At 36.1% G+C, this 25016-nt stretch overlaps 1 non-coding gene across 1 annotated transcript; it reads left to right on the plus strand.

Moving 5' to 3' along the window:
• Window positions 1–21571: 21571 nt before the first annotated feature.
• On the plus strand, window positions 21572–21678 carry LOC112499782. The gene has a single exon (XR_003067302.1). It is a non-coding gene; the product is annotated as a small nucleolar RNA R71 (small nucleolar RNA).
• Window positions 21679–25016: the final 3338 nt, after the last annotated feature.

The raw sequence follows: 25016 nt of genomic DNA on the forward strand, positions 1-25016 counted from the left end.
TTTGCTACAGTGAATAGTACAAAAGCACTATTTTTGAGCAGACATCCTTGCCTAAAGTTGGTCGACAAAGAGTCGACTAATCGGCTCCGTAYCGTACTAACTTTTGCAAGGGTATGGGTTTGTCCTTTGTGTGCATAAGGACAAGACAACAACAATCGTGCTAAGCAAGCTTCCTTTGATCGCTGAATGCTGGAATGACCTGGAGGTCTCATCATCATTCCCTGAAGCTAGAGCAGTCTTCACACATGTGTAGTCAGGCTTGTAATCACTGAATACCGCTTCAGATCACGTACTTGCCAGTCTCTAATCTTCAGTTTCAGTCTTCGACGTTCGCTGAAGGTTMTTTGGTGTGAGTGTTGTCTTCTTGAAGTATTGATGTCTCTGATGAATTTACAATGCAAGTTCTTCAGCGATCACTGAACATACTCAGTGATGATCGCTGGAACTGAAAATACAGAAACACAAATACAACATGAAAGGGAAAAGGGATTATCATCAAATTACTGAGAGAGAGGATCAACACAATTTCTAACATATTAAAAAAGTTCTCAACTTTACAACCGCCACAACAACTAATTGAAGTTGGTGAGCAAAACAATAGATATAATATGTCGAGCTATTTTTATTCAAGATCAAGGCCTTTAATCCATTGAACTCACCGCACATATTGTTTGTTCCGTCATAACCTTGCTCTCTTACCTGTTTCAAACTCAATCCATGTTCAGCAAATAAAGTATCAATGGAAGATTTAAGAATGGAAGAAGATATCACCGTCACATGAACAATACCAAAAAATCTCTCCTTAGCAATACCACGTGCATCAACATATCGTAAAACCACCGCCATTTATTCCTTCTTAGAAACGTCACTTGACTCATCAACTAGCAATGAGAACACATCATCACCAACTTCTTTACGAATGGATTTGAGTATTTGATTTGCAAAACAAGCAACAATATCTTTTTGAATACTTGGAGACACCATTTGATTATTCTTTGGATCATTTTTTTTAATATAACTTTACCTACATTCTCATTGCAATCACCAATTAAGGGTAATGTTTCTAAGAAAATGCCTTTAGAAATAGACATTTCAGATTCATCGTGACCACGAAAGGGAAATGCATTCTTCAACAAGAATCTACAAGCCTTAATTGAAGCATTTAATCGTATTCGGTGCTCATTCTTCTCCTTCTCAGTTTGATTATGAAAAGCAACGACAATATATCGATCTTGGCTCATTAGATCCTCACCTTTCTTAAGTGCTCTATTGTGAAAACTATTAATGTCGCCAACATGAAGACCAAGTCTCTCCGTTTTATTCCAACTATTAAAGCCATCTGTTACAAAAGCATCACTCCCACATTGTCCTACGTAATGATCTCTAAACAAATAACAACACAAACAAAAAGTTCTATCCGTTTTTACACTATACTCCAACCAATTAGCGTATTGATCAAACCAAGCCGGACAAAAATGTCTTCCTTTACCCCGTGGTTGACAAGGTCCTCTAAGCAAGTATTTTCTTCTTATTTCATCCCTTTGATTATGATGATATTTCGAAATCTTTTTCCTATCGGCTGGATCGCAAGGAAGATCGTTCAAATCAATTTCGTAGGGCATCGAAGGAGCAGAGCTCGATTCAGGTGTTGATGCTTTCCTTTTTAAAAAATCTTTCCATTTTTTCTAGCAATAACAATAATAAGATAAAAATCAATGGTTTATCTTTATCAATAGTAATATTTCCATTTGCCTACAAAATTGCAAAATTAACCTAACATTTCCATTTTCCTACAAAATTGCAAAATTAACCTAAGATAATGCCAAATCATCAATTGGGAAGCAAACAATAAAATCAAAGTCATTCAAAATTAAATATTGGAATTTGGAAATCAAAATTTTTACCCAAATCAAATTAAAGACTGGAGTAGGCAAGCAGTAGGGAAGAAGCAGCCAAATTTTTTACCCAAATCAAATTAGAGACTGCATGCAGGGAAGAAGCAGCCAGCGCCCAGCCGACGGCCGAAGAAGAAGAAGCAGACGTACGCAGAGAAGAAGCAGACGCACGCAGGGAAGAAGCAGGCAAACAGCGATGTGCGTCGACACAGTTGACTCGTAGCAGTGGGTGAAGTCGTTTGTGACCGTGAAGCATGACTGTGATTGTGAAGGAGGGAAATGGAATGGGGCCTTCATAATTATTTTGTTGGGGGCCCAACCAAATTAGGTTAAAAACTATAAAAAAAATTGGGCTTTCTAAACTTCATTTTGTTGGGGGCCCAGGACCCCAATGAACTCCATATGCATCCGTCCCTGAAATAAAGGATAAACATCTCATTTTAAAATATAAAAAATCTAAAATATAATTAGGATAATTATTGAGTTCTAACAGAATACTTAATCATAATCTTTATAAAAAAATATATTATTAAATCCAAATTAAGTTGTTTCGATACGTTAAATTAATTTATAATAGAAAATTTAAATTAAAAAAATACATAAACAAGAACTTTTAAATAGTTAATTTGATACTAATATTGATATATTTATTGCAAATTTTATAAAATATTTTCAAATTTATATTTTATTCAAAAATAAAAACATTATCGCTTTCTCAAAACCACATAAAATCGTATATATCGACATAGATAAAAATAAATAAAACGAAACATTGAAATCGAAATGTGTCTCGATGCATTGCACGAGTACCCTTCTAGTAATTCTAAATATAGCTCATTATGAATTAGTCTAATTCTAAATATAGTCTAAATGTTGTAATCAAGAACTTAAAAATCATATTACATCTACAGTATAGAAGTGCATCGGATTAGGTTGGGTTGGATTCATACTAATCCAATACATGTGAGTTCACCTAATTTTGTATCAACTATGTATTAACCTAAGATTGAGTGTTTTTGGGGTTTTTTGGGTTGAATTGACCGAGTTGGTCGGTATTTTAAGCACCCCTAGTAGATAATATGTTATTTTTTGAGATGTAGTTTTCCATTTGAATGACCGAAAAGTTTTGAGTGTAAATTACAAATTGTCCCTGTGGTTACATAAAAATTATGAATTAGGTCCCTTAAACAAAATAATCACAAGTATAATCATTGTGGTTTCTATTTTGTTACAGATTGGATCCTTTGTCGTTAACTTCGTTTAACCCAATTCTGTTAAATTCCCCTCACGTGCCTTCCACGTGAGGGCATTTTGACTATTTTACATTCTTTTCTTTAACTTTATTTTTAGCAAAAATTATCCTAAATTAATGTTGTCTTCTCGAGTTTTTTTTTGAAGTATATGATATTTATATACGACAAATAGAACAAATAAACTCACACACCCTCTTCACCTTTGCTGAGGTTTAAACCCTTGACATCATCGGAGGCCAATGACTCACATACCGCTAGGCTAAAGGCCCTTTGGTGTGTTCTCGAGTTGTTCTATGAAAGAAAGGAAAGAAAATCTTCTGTTCTTGAGTTTTTTCTACGAAGGGAAGGAAAAAAAATGAAGGAAAGTATAAGAGAAAGAGAAAATCTCGTGGTCTCAAGTTTTTGTAGAAGGAGAAGGTAAAGAAAAGGAAGAAAAATAATACTGGGAGAAAAGGAAAGAAAAGAAAAAACGAAATAATTTATAAAAATTAAAGATATTTATAAAATTATACATATACTCATCAATTACATTTCATTATAAAATAAATAAGGTATATTTGTAAAAATACATCATTCTTCCTTTTGTTCCCTTTACTCTCAATAACATAGATAAAAAAATTATTTCTTTACGTTTCTCATAATTTTTTCCTTTCCCTTTCTTTTCTTTTTTCTTTCAAAATTCGAGACACAGCGTCAAGAACACAAATAATAATATTATTTCTTTTCCATTCCCTTTTTTTTTTCTTTTTCCTTCCTTTCCTTTTCTTTTCTTTTATTTTCTTTCCTTCCAAAATCAAGAACACAACGTAAAAATGCCTTCTCTCTGTCAACTTGTGTGAACCCTCCTCAAAATATCCTACCGCAAACAACAAATGCTTATGCATGAACCCCCTCTCTTCTTCGTTTTCTTCGCTCAAACCATCACCGGAATTATTCACAAATCTGAGCACCACAAAACACCATTGATCCGATGACGCATCAAACACATCGTCGCCCTTGATTTCTCGACCATCATCCATCCCAACGCTTCTTCTTCTTTTCCCCACATGAAACGATCTCAGTTTGATCTGGATTTGCATCACATGCATCAATCTCACATGCTTTTGAATCTACATTTGCATCTTTTCTTTAAAGAATACAGTGACCAGAAAGATCAATTTCTCATTAGGGTTGAATCGGTTTGAATACAACAACATATACAAGGAAATCAGAGATAATTGCATAGGAGATAGATAAAATTAAGGATATACAAAAATATGGTAAATATAAGAAATCATTTACTCCCCCTCAAGTTGGAGCATGTAAGTCTCGAATGCCTAACTTGTCAAGTAGACCTTATAATCTTTCAGTCCCTAAAGCTTTGGTAAACACATTTGCTATTTGGACTTTCATGTTCACGCACATCGATTGTATTTCTCGTGATTCCACCCGCTCTCTAATAAAGTAGCAGTCCATTTCCACGAGTTTGGTTCGTTCATGAAAAACCGAGTTGTTGGCAATGTGTCTTGCTGCTTGTTTGTCACAAAAGAATGGTGTCGCTTCTATAGGTGCCACTCTCAAGATCTTTAGAAGCCATCATAGCCATAAAACATCACTTGCCGCATGTGTTATGGCTCTATACTCCGCCGCTGCAGACGAACGTGATACCACCGTCTGCTTCTTCGTTTTCCATGAAATCAGGGCTCCTCCTAAGATCAAGAGATATCCGGTTCGTGACCTCCTTGTGAAGGTGCATCCAAGCCATTCGTAGTCATAGTAGGCGGCGAGCTCGATACCACCATCTTTCGGTATTAAAATCCCTTCGCCTGGAGTGGCTTTGAGATAACGCATAACTTGAGTAGCAGGCTCCATGTGCCTTTGTCGAGGATCAGAAACGAACTGACTCAACATATTGACTGCATATGTGATGTCGGGTCTTGTTGCTTGCATGTACAACAATCGTCCAACAAGTCCTCGGTATTGGCTTACTTCAATTCGTGGGCTGCCACCACATTGATCCAATTGCAAATTTTGTTCCATTGGAAAAGAACTCGGTTTGCATCCCATCATTCCATTGTCTTTCAATATGTTGAGTGTGTACTTTCATTGACTCAAGACCATTCCATCCGGTGTTCTAGCCACTTAAATACCAAGAAAATACTTCAATGATCCTAAGTCTTTGATGTTGAATTTTTCATTGAGGTAGGCTTTTGTTTCTTGTATTTTTCCAGTGTCGTTTCCCGTGATGATCACGTCGTCCACATATATTAGGGTCGCCACATAGCTTTCACCCTTTTCGTATATGAACATCAAAGTGTCTGCTTACATTTTATTAAAGCCCAAACTCGATAGGGCCATGGTGAATTTTTTGTACCAGTTGTGGGAAGCTTGTCACAAACTATAGAGGGGGTTTCTTAACCTGCAAACCCGAGTTTCTCTTTCTCTTGCGTAGCCTTCCAAAATCTTCATGTACACTTCCTCGTCGAGAACCCCAAGTAAGAACGTATTGTTGACGTTAAGTTGGTGAATAATCCAATTTTTCTCTGTGGCTACAGTGAGTAGAGTTCGTACCATGACTAGTTTAGCCACCGGTGCAAACATGTCGTGGAAGTCAATCCCTTCCTGTTGTTAGTTCCTTGTCATCTGTTGGTGAATTTAATGTCCTGTGGGTGGCGACCCCGAGCTCTACTGTCAGATTTCTAAGTGGGTACCTGTTGAGCTATCTTGGCGCATGGCCTCTTTTTGCGTTGTCCCACCACCTAATTATTTGGTGGTGTGCAGAACTTGTGTACCCGGGAAGGGTATACCAACTACGCTCAATCCCTTTGCCACTAACCATGCTTTATACCTCTCCACTTCACCATCCGATTTGTACTTTATCTTGTACACCCATCTTGAGTTAATAGCACATTACCCGTCAGGAAATTCTTCAAGGGTTGATGTTCTGTTTTCTTCTGGGGCTCTTATCTCTTTTTGCATGGCTTCTTTCCATCATTCGCTTAGTACGGCCTGTTTAAAGTCCTTTGGCTCATCATTCAAGCTGATGGCCACCAAAAAGCTTTGTGTTTGTCATTTAAGTTTTTATAAGAGATATGATTGGCAATAGGGTGTACCGTCAAGGAATCTTGATCGTGCGAGGAGTGTATGGTGTCTATTGAAGGTGGCAGATTCACAACGAAGTCTTCTAACGGTTTCAGTTGTGCTCTCGTTCTTTTTTCTCGTTGACCATTGCCTTGTTGTACTGTAGGCTAGCTTTCTGTCTCAGTTTCGTTCACAATTGTCGGTTCTTCGATAGGTTGGTATTCATCTTGTTCAAGGTCATCGATGATTTCGACTTCGGTATCCCACTGTTCGGGTTTTCTTCACCAGCATTGTTTGGACTTGTGTCCTTAGTGTTTCATCAAAAAAATCCCCCTCTTCACCTCCGTCTTCCTTCTTCTGAGTCTCTGCAAAAGGAAAGAATTGCTGAACAAATCTCACCTCTTGATGTGATGATTTTGTTTTCATCAATGTCAAACACCTTGTAACCCTTCTAGCCTTGCGGATAACCTACGAATACGCCGAGTCTCCCCCTTACTTCGAACTTGTCTCATTTTGTTTCAATATTTCTTGCGTATGCGAGACAACCAAACACTCTCATGTGCTCATAGCTTGGATTTCGCTTAAACAGTATTTCGAATGGTGTCTTAAAGCCGATCAATGAAATTCCTAGAATGTCTTAATCAGATTCACAAATCAATTAGTAAAAGTAGAAGGAATTAAAGAACATCAAGAGAGAGAATTTGCAAAAGTTGTTGTATTAGTCTTCAAAGATTACGAAATGAGATTCTACTTCTAATTACAAGAAAGAAAACTATTTATACTAACCAGTTACAAAGACAAAAATTACAATGGAGAAACTTGATTGAATACAACTTTAGAGCACAAAACTTAAACCCAACATTCTCCCCCTTTGGATTCAAACACGAGATATTGTAAATTTTGATCTTCTGAATCCCAAGTTCATCTCACATCTTCTTATAGCATTCTGATACTGTTCTTCTCATCGAGAAGCTCTAGAGCACTAATCAGTAAGAACCTTTCCCTCATACTTAATTTGTTACGATCTAAAGCTTTGTCATCAAGAGCCTTTTTTCCTTCTAGTTCTTTCCTCACAATCTTAGTTGTTCCATCGCAATACTTGTTTAGCTCGCTAAACCTTAAGAATCGCTTAGCTTTATTAGATTTTTATAAATCATCCGGAACTCCGAATCTTCAACAATCATGTACAGAGGGTAGCCATCGATGTCTTCTAATTCTTGATCTAGCTTCTTTAGGTTGACATTCTTTTGATTACTTTCGTACCTCATTTGCACGTCAATCATCGAAGAAAGCTTAATATGACATCTAAGGTACCATTTGATAACTTCAATCCCTCTGACAACTCCTTCCAATCTGACAGTTTGGTTACGAATATCATGATGCATGTGTTCCAAGTCTTCTAAGAATAGATTTGAAAAGTTAGCTTCACTAAAGCTCCAAACTTGACCGTCTTGTCTTGTCATGTAGAACACTGGATACCAGACACTGACGAGTTTCCTGGCTTCAATATTATTGATCGAGACGATTCGGTGTTTGGTTCATACATAGCTGATGGGTTGTCATTTAGCTTTGAGGTAATATTTGTATTCTTTGCGATATTCACGCGTTTCCTTGTGAATACCCAAGATTTTGTCTGAGCTTAAGGCTTTCCGATGACAAACGAATATATAAGGATATAAGTCTTCAAGGTATGGCTCTCTTATTCTTCCCCGGTCTAGCCTTGGTGTATTTACCCTTACAACAAAAGGTATATATTTACTTGACGATCTAGCAGTTGTAGCTAGGGCTGTGCACGGGTCGGGTTAGATCGGATCAGACCCCAAAAGGGTTAATCCGATCGGGTATCAGGTTACAATACTACAGCTCGTAACATACAGTTCGGGTTCGGGGCACCTCGGGTTCGGTTCGGATTCGGGTGAGATGCCTTCCACCCAAAACAGATTTAGAACCCAAAAACAAACAACAATCCCATATCAGATTCAAAAGTCAAACAACAAGTTCAAAAAGATGAAAAACAGCAAAGTACAACAGCAATCAAAAAGATGTTCCTTCCAAGTTCCAATCATATTCATATGGCCTTTCATCTCATGTGATATCCAACAAAGTACAAACAACAATCAAAAAGATGTTCTTTTCGAGTTCCAATAAAAAATAAGGGAAAGTGGGTGTGCATTTGCCTTCACTTCTTCCCTTCTTATCATCGACCATGCCAACAGCAACAAACCTTTTAAGTTAACTTCATCTCCTACCGTAAATCACCATTTCAACAATCTGCACCAAAACAACACATTCTCTCTAGTTTCAAGGCCACAAATATCATATGATATAGCTCTACAAAGAAATACCTTTCAAAGTGGCCACTTCTACAATACATCATCTAGCTCTAGATCATCTACATCAACTGTTGGGACTGGAAGAGAATCCCCATGGTCAGTGACAGAACTTGAACTTCCAATTCTCATATTCATCATTTCTGCATTTATGTAAACAAATTAAAAGAAGTATATAATATATAAATATACAAATTTAAGTTGAAAAAGAATACTAAAATACTGAATACATAATTAATGTCGTACATTTCTCAAACTTTTCAATATCATCTATGTTTTCTTCAACTACAATTGGCTGACTAGGGCCTCTTAGACAGTCTTGTGTACATATAAGGGCTTTTACCATTTTAGGGGATAGAGAACTCCTAAAATTATCCAAGACCCTGCCACTAGTACTAAAAGTCGACTCAGATGCCACAGTTGAAATTGGAATAACAAGTATATCTCTAACCAATTTCGAAAAGATAGGAAACCTTTCACTGTTAACATTTTCCACCATTTTAAAATATCAAAATCGTTTGTATCATCTATGGTCGAATCACTTAGATAAAGTTCAAGTTTACTCTTTTTGTTGAGTGAATCCCCACTTTCCATCTTTTGTTTCTTTAGTTGGCTCTTTAATCTAGATTGTACCCTTCCAACGGGAACATTCTCACACTTAATGGGTAGATGAGGCATCATAGTGGTAGAAGGTTCGGAATATGTTGGGACATACTCTTCAAACAACATATTCAGTTTAGACTTTACCTTTTCAAAACATGACTTACCTTGATCCTCACCATATATTTGATTAAGCTGGACTTGCATGTACTCAACCTTATCTTTGGGGTCTAATATATTGCCAAAGAATATAATAAAGTTTATCTTATCCAGATCACCCCAATATTTACTAAACTTCTCTTTCATTTTACCATCCATTTCCTGTTCATAAATCAAAAACAAAAAGTTAGTAAACAACCAAATATAAATAAATATTAAAGGTTAAATTAAAGGAAGATAAACATTCCTCTTCAACTTTCGACTTAGATTGTAACATATCGACAATAATGCAACTCAAATCTGAAATCTCAGTTAAGAAAGAATTTGAGATGACATAAAGTGAGCCAGAAATTCTAATTGCCATCTCATAAAATGTCTTTAGAAGTATGATCAAGCTCTCAACAGATAACCAATCAAGATATGAAGGTACTGAATCACCCAAATCCAAAGTGAACGCAGTGTCACTACTTCCATACGTTCAAAAACTTGTCTGTAAGCTATTGCGGTTTGAAGCATCATATAGGCGGAGTTCCATCTAGTTGGAACATCAAGACATAAAGAACTTTAACCTTCCACTTCAAGCAATTCTGCAAGATCTCTAAACTTTTTCAACCTAGATGGAGAACCCCTCACCCACCTAATGCAATCCCTAATATTCTTAACTGATGTATCTGCTAATTTCAGTCCATCTTGTACAACCAAACTTAGAATATGAGCAATGCATCTCATATGTATGTACTCGGCTCTAGTAGAAGAACCACCCCAATTTACCACCTTCTTCTTCATGAACCCAACGACAATATCATTGTTTGATGCATTATCAATTGTGATGGTGAAAAAAAATTTTACTCCCCAATCAAGCAAACAACTCTCTTTGGCCTTAGTTATACTTTCCCCTTTATGTGAATGTATAGACACAAATGAGATGACCTTCTTATTTAGTTTCCACTCATCATCAATAAAATGTGCAGTGACACACATATAATTGATTCTTTGAACAAATGTCCAAGTATCAGTAGTCTAATACGCTGCGTGCTTGACTTAAATAATTTCTTAAGGTTCGTTTTCTCTTCAAAGTAAATACTAAATATATCTCTATTAACTGTCCATCTAGAAGGGATCTTAAATCTAGGACATGCAGCTCAACAAACTGTTTAAAACCCCTCCCTTCAACAAACCTAAATGGAAGTTCATCCATTATAATCATTTTAGCTAACATCTTTCGAACAAGCTCTTGGTTAAAAACCCAAGATGTCAAAACACCATCACTATTGTCAGATTTTGCAGATTGAAATGCAAGAATGGACTGTTTTGTTTTCTTAACATGTGGATTCTTTAAACAAGCGCGCATGTGGCTATTTAAAGACGAAGTACCATGCTTTTTAGCTTCATCTGCATATACTTTTGAACAATATAAACACTTACCTTTAATGACTAGCCCATCCTCGTTTAAAATCTTTTCAAAATGGTCCCATACGTATGATCTAGATTCTAACATTTTCCTTTTTCTTGTACTTTTCGGAACAGATTGGGTTACGGTAGGATTAGATTGTAAAGGAGAAGGTTGATGACTGTTACTTACGAACTGAGACATGCTAACTTTTTCCATCTATAATGTGCAATGCAGTAAGTTAGAGCTAATAAACAACAAAAAAGTGCAGTGTATGCAGGAAATATATATATATATATATATGTGTGTGTGTGTGTGTGTGTGTGTGGGAGCGTTCAAATAAAAACCACTCAATTTGTAAAAACCGTGAAAACCTCATTCAACCCATCATAATTTTTCATTTTGTTCATTTTTTTGTAATTATGAGAAGTTTATTAACCATTTTTATTGTGGAGGGTGTTAATCATGGATATTATCATCTTCATTATTTTAATTTTAGAGAAATACATGAAACAGTTTCATTAAAATTTCATTAAATATTATATGAAACAAGTTCATAACCATATATGAAACAAATTCATCAAAAAAAAGTATTATATTAAACAATTTCATGAAAAAATTTCATAAGATTAAACAATGAAATCGACGCATGAGGGTGGTTTGTATGGTTTTTACAAATGAGAGTGGTTTTCATTTGATCGCTCATCTCTCTCTCTCTCTCTCTCTCTATATATATATATATATATATATATGCGCTAATGTGCAGTGCAGTAAGTTAGAGCTAATAAAGTAATAATCATATACAGTAAAAGAGTGCAGTGGGGGAAAAAAAGTTAAAGAGTGCAACGTATGCAGGAAATATATTACCATGACTAACATACAGTTTTTACTAATGGTTTATTGCACCAACTTCATTCATTAAGGTGGCGTGTAGATGAATCTAAGTGGAGTGAATGATTCTTTTATTTATTTTTTGTATTAGTTCAGGCTATTAGGAATCTTGCAAACTGTCTTGATTAATAAAACTATATCAGAGGTTTGAAGAGTGATACATAATCATTAGCCAACTAGGTATATTGGCAGGAAATGTAACAATCAATTTTATTGGTGATGAATGCTAAATTTCAGTTATGCAAGGCAAAACAATATGCATATCATTTCACTTGATTAATATCAGGTTCAAGACAAACAACAACATAGTTAATTGGCTTTGAATAGTTTGTGTTGATATTTCAGTTATTGTCCCAGGCAGATGGATGAGTTGTTTCAAACACAGAAGAAGGCACGGTGACATGCATGTTGTAGTTGAAAATATGACTGACAAACATAAGATGTAACAATGATAATGGTTTTCTAGTAATATTCTAAATGAAACTTTGCTGGCAAATATAACTATATATGTGCTTATAGATACTAATAATATGCATAATCGATTTTCACCAATGTTTTTCCAGAGGACCTTCCTGATGGTTGGACTGAAGAATCAGACATGCTACCATATAGATCCTTGGACCGCTCCTTTGTTTTTCCAGGTAGTTGTGCATCCTTAAATGTATTGAACTAGTTATGATATTGAATTCACGTTTTAGTGTGTAAGGGAGCATTTTCTTTCTCTTCATAATATACCTTCCTATTTGTCTTTTCTATTTTGCGAAAACATTATATTTTTCTGAAACCCATGTGAATAACTTGTTTTCTAAGTTATTGTTTAGTTGACCAAAAGGGGGCACATAAATTACCATGCCCAACATACAATTCTACTTTCTAGCAGAGTAGCAGTAGCAATCACCAATTCACACCATGACCAAATTATCACAAATTCACAATTCGCAATTCATAAACATCATACTTTTATAACGAATTAACGATCATTCAGACATGAAACCAGTAAAAACCATTAACATAATAACTCTCTTATAAAAGCTTCATCCATTTCATAATTGAATTAATCTCAAATCATGTCAAATGTATCACAAAGAGCTTACGCAGTTACACTAAGGCAGAGAGTTTAACACTTGAAAGAACGAGATGAGAATTGATCACTTGAGACTGGAGTTTAGAGAGGCAGTGAGTCACTGAGTCGCATCTAGATTCTAGAGAGAAAGAAAGAGTTGTCGCCTCGTCGGACGGTAGTCAGTCGTCGGTCGTCACTCATTGGTCGTCACTCGTCAGTCATCACTCATCGGTACTTAGTCGTCGCCTCGTCGCCATCGGTCGCCACAGCCTTACAAGTCACATGGGGTGAAAATTGGAAAAGCCTTAAACGTCTCGCTGCCCGATAGTCTATAGAGTGGCCTTTTGTGTTTTTCGGATTTCGGGTGGGTTCGGGGGATGGATCTTGAGATCCTACCCGATCCGCCATACCCGATATAGATTTCGGGTTCGGACTTCGTATTACATTCAGGTAATATTTTTCGGATCGGGTCGGGTTTATTCGGTCAGGTAAGTCGGATAAATGTAGTAAGGTCGGGTTTTGCACAACCCTAGTTGTAGCTTAAGGAACATAAGACGTATCAGGAACACTCGGTGATTCGGTAGAAGCTGGTTCAGGTACTTCTTTAAGATCAGATTGAAGTGGTAAGATAGGTTCATCTTCATCCATATCAGCTTCAAAATCAAAGAACAAATCATCTGAGTCATCATTATCTTTAACTTCAGCACCATAATCCTAAACTCCACCGGTCTCCCTTGAAAATACTTTATTAAATCCCATGTTTGCTGACAGACCCAACAACATCCTTGTTTCTACTATAGAGACCGTCGACTTTTCAACCATTGGCTCAATCTCTGAGTCTGTAGCCACAATCATCTCCATGCATGTAGTTCGTTTACTATTACCAGTTTGAACAGGACTTTGATCGTTAAGCTCCTAAGAGTTCTCTCCTTCAGATATCAATAATTCTTTACCCCTTAAAGTCTCAGCCACTCTCTGTCTCTTGTTCTCCCCCTCATGGTGATCATGATCGTCCTGATCATCATGTCTTCTTTTTAGAGAGGTGGCCTGAGCTCGACAAGTGTTCTCCAGAATTGGCACTCTTTCAGACAAAGTGTCAGTCGAGCTTTTGAAATTGGCTATGGACTGGGTAGAAGAAGCAATTGTAGAGCCAAGCATTGAGAGCTTGAAACTACAACGCTCTAAAACTTGATGAACTCTGTGGCTCGAATGGCTTGGGAATCCTCGATTGATTGTCTTAGCAAACCAACCAAATCTGCGACAAGTCTAAATTTTGTTGAGTGAGCATTTTACCATACAACATCGACTTGAGGTCATCCACCGATAAGTTTGACTCTGTTGGAGGTTGGGGTGCAGGCGTTGGCGACGGAGCAAGAGTTTCTTCTCTGGCTGGTTGTTTTCCCTTCAAAAGAAGTTTCAGACCATTGATCTCCTCCGATAAAAAATCCTAAATAACCTTTAGGGCGTCGTTCAAATATTCCCTTGACACGAAGTCTGATAAGATAACACTTGGATCACATAGATTGCCAGTTGAATAAATTGTTGTGCCTACGTTCAGCGTTGGGCATAGTGTTAGCACTGGTAGGACTTTCAACCGATCATTGTAGAATGTCAAAAGACTCTGCTCTGATCATTCCGACATGTTCACTAAGAATAACAGGTGGAGCAACAAATGCTCTTGACTCCAGTGTACCTTGTGTGCTTATCGGCTCTAGACTCTCAATGTACACAATTGAAGTCGTAGATAGGGGCAGATGTCTACTGTTTCCAATATCTAGTTCCTCCAAGTGAGGAACAGATAGCATATGCGCTTCATCCCCGTGATTGTTTGGAACTATTACTTGTTGAGAATCAATAGAGTGGCTAGGAGAGGTGTACAATTGCATAACTGGGTTAACTACATCTTCTTCAATGCCAACATTCAATGAATGAATGTCGACAATAGATGTGAGTTCCCGGCTACGTGTATAAGTTTGGATTGGAACTGATGTTTCTTTTAATGTTCCACACACACCTTCACCATTTTCTTCTTTATCTTCTCTTTCTCTCAAATTCTCATCATTTTCAACTATAACTCCCTCGCCCAGCCTTATATCATCCAATAACAAATTTAATTCGGCAAAGTCAAAGAAATCTTCACCTAACTCAAAATCCATTGACAAAATATCTTGAAGACTCGAAAAATCAACTTTGTCCACGATTTTGATTATCGTCATTGTCATTATCATCATCATCTTCATCATTTACAGGATGAATAGCCGTATCAGATTCAGTAGCTTCCGAGCTTGATGAAGCTGAGGAAGTATTGCCACTTGAAGTATGTGGCTGATTAGAGTCTCATCGCTCCAATCCCCTCTCAAATTCATTTTCCATCAACACAATGCCATGTTCAGGTATCCCTTGTACCTGAACTCTCTCGTCTAATTCTAGACCCTCACCGCGCTCAACTGAGGCATGGAGTGATCCCAGGGTAAGTTCAACCGGTTCTGGCTGAACTATGGGATCTATCACTCGCCTATATTCTAATACGCACTAAGCACTCTAATCAGCATAGGCTATTAAGTCATCCGAAATATTCATTATAGAATCTAAGTCTTCAACTTCGATGTGCGGCCGAAGAAATTGCATTTCATAGTCCGAGCCAAACTGACTGTTCAGTCTTGCAGAAATTTCCTTGTTTGATAGCATCATAGCTCTAATGATCAATTGGAGAAATCTCTGCAAAAGAACGAACTTTCTAGCTTTTGAGGCAAACTTCTTTGCATGAACAAGTTATGCTAGCTCATTCCAGATCACCATTGTAAAATCATATCGACGATTGAAGACGATGACATGGAAAAACTTAAAGAATGAGCTGCTACATGTATCGATTCCAGCAGTCTTGGATGTTAAGCACTGGTTCAGGATTAAGAATAGTAGGTGCCACACTGATGGAAGAAACTTTCTTTTGAATTGAGATGGGTTGTTCAATTCTCCCGAGTATCCAAGACGCTTGATATCCCGACAAAGTTCTTCAACATATACGAAGTCTTCAAATTCTGATGATTCGGTGGCAGAACTTGGATTTGGCAGGTTCATAATTTTCCGCAGCCTTTTCAGAGTCAAGCGACTCATGTAGTTATCCACATGCCCTTGGAAATAAAATTGGTTTCCTTCTTTGATGTAGGCATAGGCAAGTGTGTGCCAAGACTGTTGAAGGTATACGAAAGGAACATCCATTGTTGCAGATAATGCATAAGCTATTGGATGTCCTTTTAAGATGGCAGAGATTATTGGATATTCTGAAGGCATGTTGAGGTTAAAATGATGGTTATTTGGCTTGAGGTCAAGATATAATGACTTCGAAAAAAGTGTTTCATCTGGGTTAATATTTGTGGTTGACTGGGAAAAGATGGTAGGTTTGGATCTGATTGAAGAGATAGGGTTTTTATCCTTAGACCCTTTGGATGAGTGATGGTTTTCCTCAGTCGACATTGTTATTTACGTGTAAAACAGTAAACAAATTAGATCCATAGTAAAACAAATTTCAAAGATACAACACTTGACACACATACCAAGATTACCACTGTTATTGCCAAAACGTTTTTATGAATGCTCTTAAGGTTTATAAAGTATCGCTCCATCTTTTTCAGCTAAAAAAATAAAACAATATTAAAAAAAAAAAGCACGCCTAAAAAAGTATTACACAACATACAAAAATGTATTACACACAAAACAAACAAAAAAATATTAAAAAAATTTATTAAGAAGAAGAAAAAAAATCTAAAAAAAAGCCTAAAAAAGAAGGCTAAAAAAATTACTAAGACTTAAAAAATATCTAAAAGTAAGAAAAAAAATGTGAACTAAAAAAATTTAAGAACACAAAAAAAACCAAAAAAAATTTAACACCAAAAAAAAAATCATTCTCATCGGTTAACATTTATCTGGTCAACAAAAAATTCTTCACCGGTCAAACACTCAACTCTCCAGTTAAACACTAAAAAAAAGCTAACTCACCGGTCAACAAACTCTCTGGTCACAGATTTAAGCACTCATACCAAAGAATCTCACATGAAAAATTATCCTTATTATCGAAATCGGTCAAAACTAGTTTTCTTCAGTATTAAGTCCAAAAAATTCTTATTGCTCAAGTCCAAAATCAAAATAATAGTTAAGACCATATTAGGATTATCATCATGTTCAAATTCAAAATATATGTTCAAGAACATCTTATGATTAAGTCCAAAAGATAATTCGTGTTACAAACCTTTAGATTTAGTTCAAATCTGGTCAATCAATTCAAAGTCCAAATAGTTGATGTACGAATCATTCCAAAAGAAAACAAAGTAGAAGAAGATGAAGATATGAGTTAATCGGCCGATGAAGTTCTTGAAGCAAGCGATGAAGGCAACGATAAGAGAGTAAAATGAAAGTTGTAAAAATTGAAAATGAAATCGGACGACCCCTTTTATAGGGTAAAAGAAAGTGAAACAACACTCAAATGTGATTGGTTGAAATAGAGTCGCACGAATTCACAACCTTTGGAATTCCTCACCGGATGAAGCTTTGTCCGGTGAGAAGACTTCATCAGACAAGAGGTGTATGATGAGCAAAGATTATCGCCCAAAGCTTTGAGTAATGAGAGGATTTATCCGACAAGCTTTGTATGATAAACGAGCTCATCGATCAAGCTTTAAATGATAATCATACTCATCGTTCAACAAAGATTAAGTAATGAATAAGTCTAAGATCTATCTGGAGACAAAAACATTACAAAAAAACTTGAAGATTATCACCCGACAATAAGTGTCCGGATACCCTTCTCATCGATCACAACTATAACTGGATTGGCCTTCATCGGACAAGCCTTATCCGCATAAGGTCCTCATCGGATAGGCCTTGTCCAAGTAAGGTCCTTATTGGACATAGTTATGTCTGAATTAACCCTTCACCAAGCAACACTTTGTCCGGATAAGGTCCTTATCGGACAAGCCTTGGTCCTTTAGTTACTTCATTGATCAATGCTTTATCGCTCAACTTCCTCACCGGTCAATGCTTTGACTTTGAAAATACCTGTAAAAATTTATATCAGTTAAAATCCAATCATAAAAAGATATACAGATATTTTACTTCCCCCAGAAAAATGATCATGATAAAAAAAATTCAACACCCCCCTCAACAATAGAATCCACATTCAAAAGATTTGATCACATAAAAAAAATGAAATACTGACATTGTTGATCATATTTCTCATTGATTTGATGATAATACCTTTTACCTTTCGAAGTATTATGTTTCTGTCTTTTCAGTTCCAACGATCATCACTGAATCTGTTCAGTGATCGCTGAAACATGCATTGTAATCCTACAGCGACATCGATACTTCAAGATGACAAAACTCACACCCAAGAACCTTCAGTGAATTTCAAAGACTGAAACTGAAGATTAGTGACTGGCACATTCGTGATCTCAAGCGATATTCAGTGATTACAACCTGGTCAACATACGTGTGAAGACTGCACAAGCCTCAGTGAATGCTGAAGAGACCTCCAACGTTATTCCAGCATTCAATAATCAAATGAAGCTTTCCATGCACGATTACTTTTGTCTTGTCCTTTCACACACAAAGGACAAACTCATACCCTTTCAAGAGTATAGTACTGCACGGAGCCGACTAGTCAACTCTAGTGCTCACCAACTCCATGAAAGGATGTCTGCTCATGAATAGACAATAGTACTATTCACTGTTGCAAAAGGACAAGCTTTCCTCTAAAAGCTTGACGCGTGCACCCTTCTGAATTGCATTTAATGCAATGGGTATATGTTGGGTCTGAATTTCAGTGTTAAATTGTATTCGTCTTGAAAGACTATAATTGTCTATAATTGTAAAGACATCGTGTTTGACTTTGGTTGTAATGTTGACTTTGACTAGAAGGGTTTTAGTTTGTCCCTATATATAACTTTTGTCTTTAGTGATTTTGAAAAGGAGCTCAATTGTAAAATTCATACGTACTTAATAGAAGGTTGACTTGTTGACAAATCCTCTCAACTCCTCTCATAGTGTTCTTAATGTTCATCTAAATCTGCCTTGATTGTATAGAGTTTTATGAAGATTGATCATGTCGTGGACTCACAGTATAAATAGCTGAGTGCTCTCCTCATGCACCACATGTACAACACATAAAAGAACACATACACTTATCTTCAAGCAAGTTAGAATTTCTCTCTAATTCTAAAGTTCTTACCCAAGAAGAACATCTTTCTGTCTTTATCTTATTCGACAAATTTCTTATATTTGCTAAATGTATTTGTGTATAATCCTAGATTGTTTTAGATAGGTTATCTTTACCTTTTCTATTTTCTTAAACAATCTCTAAAAATCTATATTGATCCTTCTATATCAATATATATTTTTAAAAGTGAAAGTTTTATATGTTTGTATTCATCCTCCCATTCTACAAACTATTCGCCTCTAAACTCTTGTAGACCCAGCTGGGACCAACAAGTGGTATCATAGTAGTTTTTTTTTTCCGTCTTGTTTAGTTGTTTATTTGCATTTTATTATCTCTTCTTTCTCTAGATAGTTTACTGCTTAACAAATGGCTTTACAAAACACTAACACAAACTTTCACGATAATAGCTCTCTTGCCAAACCTTCCCGATTTATAAGAGACAACTTCTGTCTCTGGAAAAATCGGATGTCTTTCTTCTTGGAGGGTGTGGATCTGAGATCCCACAATATATAGAGAATAGATCTTATGTTCCATACGCTATATCTCCGGTTGTTCCTGAAACAACTACGACTGTTGCGATTCCTGAACGGCAGATTCCAAAGCTCCCTCATCAATTGAGTGATGAAGACAATAAGAAGGTGGCTATAGATACTCGAACTAGACCTATAAAAGCCATGTCTTTTTCCTGAGGAGGTTTATCATTATGTTATGAAGCTTAGAACCTCGAAATCCATGTGGGACACTCTTTATGTTCAATATGAAGGTACTTCCCAAGTACAGGAGTCAAGGAAGATTAATCTAGTAAGACAATACGAAAGCTTTCTCTGTGGAAAGAATGAAACAATTCTGAAGTACATCAACGTTTTAATTGTCTTCTTTTCGACTTGAGAACTGTTGCCAGGGAATATTCCAATTCTGAAACTTTGACGAAGTTTCTGGAATGTTTGCCAGAATCTTGGGATACATATTCTATGTGTCTCAAAATGTCCAATGATATGTCCTCGTTCTCTCTAAGTTCTCTATATGGGGTACTGCTTAATCATGAACAGTCTAATCAACTGAAGAGAAATCTCATCAAAGATTCCAAAGAAATGAAAAGCTCTCCTTTAGCTTTGATCTCTGAAGATTCTTCAGCTGATCTCCCATCTTCTTCTTCTCTTCCTCTTGTTTCTTCTGTTTCTTTAATGGAGTTAGATCCCACTAACTCTGAGGATTTGTCAGAGTCTGATCTTGCAGACTTTGATGAGTCACTGGCTCTTCTAACCAAGTCATTGAGAATATTTTCCAGAAAAAGGTAACTTCTAGGATGGTATAAGATTAATGCTTACCCCCAAATCACATAGGGCATGGCCTACTTCTTTTCATCCTATAGAACATGGGATGGTAAAACTTCTCGGGTCTTTTAACTTAAGAGAAATTTTACAAGTAAGGAGTGCGCTTCATTCTTTGGTCAAAGCAACCGTTTCAAATTCATTCAACCTTCTCTTTTTATTTAGAATGTCTTTAAAAAATTTAACATAGCTTGGCATTTGCTCAAGAGCTTCTACCAAAGGTATGTTAATATGGAGTTGCTTAAAGATGTCCAAGAACTTCTTAAATTTCTCGTCCACATTTTTGGTTTTCATTCTTTATGGAAAAGGTAAATTCTGCAAATCTTGAGCTGGTTGAATGGATTTTTTCGGCTGGACAATGGGCACTATCTTCCCACTGTGGGAAGTTTGAGCTGAGAGCTGCACAGTGCTGGAAGTTGATGCAGGGACTGTTTTCTGGATAGAAACTGAATTTTGGGTTTCTCCATTGGGAGGACATAAAATTGGAAATTTTGATATATCAAAAGCATGTGAAACTTCGTTTTGATGGGTCAGTTTATCGGCGATTTTATTTGTGTGATTATTGACTTTTGAACTCTCCTCACTCAACACGGTTATGACTTTGATATTTTCTTTACCCTTGGGGGTTTCGGTGTCACTAGGCAAAGTTCCTAAAGTCTACCCTTGAGATCGGCGACAAATCGGCTGAGGTGGGTTTCGAAACTTTTTAACGTTGCATTGGTTTGGTTTATAAAACCTTTAAGTAATGATTCGAGTGAATCATTATCGTCTGATGCATTTTGCCTAGGCATGTGTGATTGTGAGGGTTGTCCATTTTGGTAGTTGTGCGAAACACCTTGCCCATATCCCGGGGGATTTTGTAGCCGATTTTGGACTTGGGTTACCCCGGGGGGTTAAAGTCCAGGATTTCCAGCCCAAGAAAAATTGAGGTGATTCCTTCAATTTGGGTTATATGTGGGATAAAATGGACTATTTCTAGCATGACTCCAACATAATTTACCGAAATAGGATTTCCGGGACAATATTCATAAGAATGGCTCTCACCGCAAAAGACACAAGATTCAGTCATAGATGGATTGGACATTATGAATTGAACTTGATTTTTTTCTCCATTTAAGTTTAAATTGTTTTTAACCAAATTAGTTAAAGCTACAATTTAAGCATTTAAAGAAGAGATGGCATCAAGTTCATCGATGCCCGAAGCAGATTTAGAAACAACATCACAAGGATTTGACCATTTAGTATTATTATTAGAAATTCATTCCAAAATATCATACCCCTCGTTCTAAGTCTTAGCTGTGAAAGCTCCACCGGCCGTTGCGTCAAAAATAATTTTAACGAAACTGGAAAGTCCATTATAAAATGTCTCCAATTGAATACAATGAGGGATTCTGTGGTGAGGACATTTCCGTAGAAGGTCCTTGAATCTCTCCCATGCATCTAAAACCGCTTCATCTTCTTCTTGGCGAAACGTCATAATTTCATTTCTAATTTTTACATTCCTTGTTGGCGGAAAGTATTTTTTTAGAAAATTTTCTGCCAAATCATTCCAAGTTAGGATAGAGTTTGGTGGTTGGGAATTTAGTCATGCTTTAGCTCTATCCTTTACTATGTAAAAGAAAAGTGTCAAGCGTAAGGCTTCTTGTATGACTCCAGGAATTTTAAAAATGATCCTCATTTCTATAAAAGATTTTAAATGAGAGTGCAAATCTTCCGACGATAATCCTTGAAACTGACCCATTGCGGAAATCATTTGAAATATTACCGGTTTTGGTTCAAAAGTTGTTGCTGTCATTTCGGGCCTACCTATTCTTGCGGCCAACTGATCGAATTCGGGAGTTGCGTAGTCCCGTATGCCTCTATTTTTATCATCGACAATTTTAAACGTGGCCTCCTGATGAGAATTGAGATAAATTATCCTCCATGGTACGGTTTAAGTTAGGATTTTGCTGATTATTTTTACCTATTCTATGTCTTATAATGGTTCTTTCTAATTCAAGATCGAGAGGTAAAAGCTCACCATATTATAGCCTTGGCATACAATACGGAAAGTGTGATTGAAACAAATGACCAAGGCTCTAATGAAAATCAATATCTCAGGATAAAAATCCCACCAATCTCCGGCAGCAGCGCCAAAAATTTGACAGGCTAGGATCGTTCGTGTTCACACAGTGGGCACGAAGTACCCACAGTAGCGGTGCAAGTGCACGCCGACACTATGATCGCTTGCAAGTAATAAAGTGTTAAAATTCCAAGATCGTTTCCACAGGGACTGGACTACTGAGATTCAGAGACTTTCATGAACTTCTTGATCGTGTTTCAGTTTGTGAATAAAAGTTGATTTTTGTTTATAAAAATATTTAAAAGACTAAAATAGCGAAATGAACTTATAGACTAAAGAATAAGCATGGGTGTAAGTGTTCCTTAACATAAAATCAACAATAAAATGGTTAGAATCTTATGAGTTGTTTATAAAAATTCCAATCTCTCGAAAGTGAAAATTTTCAAACGGTCTCCATAAAATTTCACAAAGTTTTTACGCTCACCACTTCAAAACTTGCCGATTTAGCTAAAAAAAGAAGAAATAAAATCTATACCCAAATCTCTTTGTGATAAGAATAATCATCGCTTAATCCTTAGCTAAATACATACAAAATTCGCATCTCTACGTAATTATCAAATACTCTCTCGAGTTCTTTGTTCATCACTTAAGCCGTATTTCGGATCCGCCCATCTCTGAGTCTAAGATCTAATATTAACACTTCAAAGTGATCGACTTATTCGTGTCGAGTTTAAGTCCCGTCTTAAGTGACCAAATTTACAAAGTGGTAAAGAGTAAAAACACCCAAATATTGTATAAAAATTCTACGTTAAACTCACACCCACACTCATACGAGTAACTTAGCTCATAATAAACATAATAGAAGACAGTAAATAAGACTGAAATGTAACTTTCATTAATATAAAACTAAACTTTGTTCCCATAGTGGTGAGACTTGTTGGCAACATATTACAACTTCAATACAAAGAAAATAAAAAGCTAAGCTAAAACTAAGAGAAGAAGAGAAGAACTTCAGTTAAAATACTTCTAAAGATGAGTAAACAGAAGATAAAAGGATAATAAAGGGATGGTAAAAGGGATGATCTTCAAATGAGCCCAAGGCCTCTTTATATAGGGAAGAATTGATAAGGATAAAGCCTTTATCCAAAGAAAATTAAGTACAAATAAACTTTGGGGCAAAGACCATTAAACAACAACTTAAAATAACATAAATGTACAACTTTACAGCCAACTACAGCTGGAAGAAATCTCTGGGCAAGATCTTCAAGCAATACATCCTCCAAAAAGTAGAAAGCTAACAAAATTCGTGAATATCCCACAGTGGTGACACAGTGGCCAGTTGCCAGAAAATGCAGGTTTTCGAAATAAAAATTCTTCCTTTGTATTTCATCATCTTATTAAAACTTATAGAAATATTGGCAAAAACAAGAAAATTGGGTATTTAATAGATGCAAAAATGGAGGAAATAAATAAGAAATAACTCTCAAAATTGAGAGTTATCACACACGCTTTTTTCAAAGAGCAAAGTTGTCTCTGCTAAATCTTGAAGGTTTGTCAAGAGAGTCATTGTCGTGATAGTTGTTTGTTGTCATAGCCATTATAGAGAATAGATAGAAGAATGAAAAAGAGAAGAGACACTAACCTGATACCACTTGTTCGTCTCAAAGAATTCTACAAGAGAAAACAATTTATAGATGGGGAGAGGGTGAATACAAACACTACTTTTTCATTTTTAAATTTGTTTATTGATTAAGGAACCAATCCAAGAATTTATAGATTGTTACAGAACTAGAAAAGAAAAGTCATAATCTAAACAATAATCCAAGGAATCACATAGCTTTTCTTGCACAAAAGAAGGTAAGAGAGAAATAAGAAAAGATAGAAGGAGGCCTAGTGAGAAGTGTCTTTGAGAAGGATCTCTCAGCTATTTATACCTTATGCATTTAATGCACATTAAAAGGTGCAATCTATGTGTCAAAAGGGGAGTGGAATGCATGTCCTTGTCCATCAGATTTAGCAGTCTTTTGGCTGTATATGAACAGTTGTCTTAGAGAGTTGGTGAGCACGTTTGGAGAAAAGAAAGTAATTTGTATTGTACCATTGTCGGATTGAGGCGTGAGGTATGTACCTTCGTGCAAGAGGATAATAAAAAACAATCTTGATGCACAAGATATTGATCCACTGTTGAAGGAAACGCTGATAACTACTTCAGGTATAACTAATAAATGGTTAAGATTTCACATTTAATTTAGTCTATCTTTATCTTCGCAACTTTTTTGACGTCGCTAAAGTTTTCTTTGATGTGATTTTGTCTTTTAAAACACTTATGCTCTAATACAGATACAATACATGTTCAACGATCACTTAACAAACTCAAATACAAACTAATCGCTGAAACTAAAATACAAATTAAAGCTTTCACTAAGTAAATGATCATTACTGAGAGAGTTTGGATCAACAGTTAGGCTCAAACGATAACAATAACTAATAAGAGAATAAGAAAACGGTTGAATGACATGCAATTTTACACTAAAAGTATGTATAAAATCACTTATGATTCACGCGACTTTGATCACAACCTAAGGTTGCAGACTACATCACCTGCACACCTTTTTGTCAATCGTTAATGTTAAATCACGTGAGATTTTACACGTTATTTGGTCGTTTTCGTATTCTCTTATTTGAATAATGTTATCGCTTAAACCTTGATATATATATATATATATATATATATATATATATATATATATATATATATATATATATATATA

This window comes from Cynara cardunculus (assembly GCF_001531365.2).
Source record: "Cynara cardunculus var. scolymus isolate 2C chromosome LG 16, CcrdV1, whole genome shotgun sequence".
Classification (NCBI taxonomy): Eukaryota; Viridiplantae; Streptophyta; class Magnoliopsida; order Asterales; family Asteraceae; genus Cynara; species Cynara cardunculus.